A 2,570-nucleotide genomic window follows, 5' to 3' on the forward strand; every position below is an offset into this window, starting at 1 on the left:
AGCAACTCGATTGGCAGCTCTCCAATTTTCTGTCCAATTACAGTAAAGTCCCATCATCTCCTCCGCCCTCTTGATGCGGAGCTGAAGGAGAAAGATGTCCGGAGGTCTTTTCACACGAGCTGTTTCTACAGGGAGAAGAAAGTCACCGAGATACTTGACTTGATATCCTTTAGTGAGCAGACCTATTACAGCTGACAGGAAGTAGACCTTTGTAACTGACACTGAAGTCCCTCACACTAAGTGACACCTCGTCAGATATGTAAGTAAGTAAAATGTATTTATAAAGCACTTTTCACAGACATACAAAGTGCTTGACAAAACATTAAAACATCATAGGAATCATAAAAGAATAAATGACCACACAAGCCACTTGCTAAAAACAGAATAAAAACATAGAATAAAATAAAAGCACACAGGTTAGCTTTTAAAAGAGTCTACAGAGTCAGCGGACCGTAGGTGTGACACTTCGTATTCATGCAGCAGGATGTACAAGACCTAGAAAATGCCCTGACATACCCTCGTGGGTCCTTCAGACGCTTTAAGAGCCCCAGATGCCTTCGTGGTCCCCCTCAGATCCTGCAGGTTGGATACAGAGCAGCTCAGAGGTCGCTCGGCCTCCTGGCTGCTGTTAAGACCAACAGCGTGGAGATGTCTTTATAGAGGACAGCTTGAAGAGGGCTCGGTCCATGGCTTTGAAAAACTCCTCAGAGAAGACCACAAGTAGTCGTGTGAATACAATAACCTCCTGAACTCTGGCAGGGAAAGATCCAGGAGGAAATGCTGAAGACTACATTTCATGAGACAGTGTTTTTAAGTTCTGTTATGGTGTGTCATGGAGGGGGGGAAAGGGCCAATACATGTAGACCTGTGGCAGAATGCCAGACATGTATATTTGTCAGTATGCTACCTCTAAAAGCAGCATTCTTTGCATTATGAGATGCTTGGTTGCACAAATTAGATTTTTCTCTTTATCAAAAAGATGGCAAAAAAATGCCACACACACACACACACACACACACACACACACACACACACTATGTCATGTGAATGTAAAAGGCCAGTGACACCGGCGGCTAATTAGTGACTCGCCTCATTAGCCGCCTAGTCTCCATCTCTGGCCTCTGCAATTATCCCTCTCAGGACCGCAGCAAGGTTAGCCCCCCTGTCTTCATCTCTGCACACACACACCTCACACACAGTGATGACAGGAAGGTGTGTGTGTGTGTGTGTGTGTGTGTGTGTGTGTGTGTGTGTGTGTGTGTGTGTGTGTGTGTGTGTGTGTGTGTGTGTGTGTGTGTGTGTGTGTGTGTGTGTGTGTGTGTGTGTGTGTGTGTGTGTGTGTGTGTGTGTGTGTGTGTGTGTGTGTGGAGGTAGGATGTCAAGGTTGCGATACATGTAGTTCTTTCTCATTTGCTTCCAACGGAATATTTGTTTAGCTGCAAATATACTACTACACTCTTTTTAAAAGTGTGTGTATCTTCGTTTTAGGTTTCACACATGATGTATTTGGAGTCACTATAGGTCTATCATGACTATTGACAAACAAACAAACAAACAAACACATAACAGCCTAAATGACCTCCTCCTTTTTGCTTCTCCACCCTCCACAGTCTGAGGTAACTCCCACCGGCACACTCTTCTTCGTATCTCCCTCCCAGGACCTGCCAGAGAAACAGAAAGAAATCCATTTATAAATAGTGATACCATTTTAAGATGAGGTCCTGTGGGGGTAAAGGCAGCGAGCTCCATTAACCTGAAGAGTGACCCACATCAATTCCCAGTGTTATCCAAACGAGCTCTATGCTACAGTCAGCGCTGTGCACTCCTTTAACACACCAACACCAGTTTATTCAGTGTTTCAGATCATGTTTAAAGAATGTCATCTCTACAAATAAGGCTGGGATTTTGAAACATGCATATCTTCAGCTAATGATGAAGAGTATTCTCAATGAACCCACAGATAGGAGCATGTTGACAAGGGTAAAGGAAAATACATAGCACACACTGGAACATGGCAAGAATATTATTCCACATTTAGCAGCATTTCTCAAACGGTCGCTGCAAACTAATTGAAAACCCTCATTAATAGGACTTTTTATGATTTGTATTCCCTCTCCTGTGGTTCCTGAATCTGTGATGTGTCATTAAAGCCACTTTTCGCTGTCACTTTGGAAGAAGAAGTAAGAATATTTTACCCTCAGCCGTCTGTTGGCTTCTTTTCTCCCATGACCAAAAGTCAAACTGAATTTTAAACTCGACTTTTAAACGAGCCACCGGGGTGTTTTGAGTTTCAGGTATTTGAGTGGCATATTATTTGGGGTTTTGGAGCAATGTATGCATATCAGCCTCCCCATCTCTCAGTCTACACTCGGAGGAATACGTAATGAGCCTCTTCTTCACGGTTTAACAGCAGAGACTCACTCAGGGTTAGATTATCTGGACGGGTCTGAGCCCAAGGTAAGAAACACCGATACACATGTCTGCTGTTACTTCTTCCTGATGCTTTACTAATCTTGTTAAGTTCTCCTCATATCTTCCTAAACTCCTCATCTGTTCGCTTGCAACTTCTT

The sequence above is a fragment of the Notothenia rossii genome (genome assembly GCF_949606895.1).
Source record: "Notothenia rossii genome assembly, chromosome: 12".
Lineage (NCBI taxonomy): Eukaryota > Metazoa > Chordata > Actinopteri > Perciformes > Nototheniidae > Notothenia > Notothenia rossii.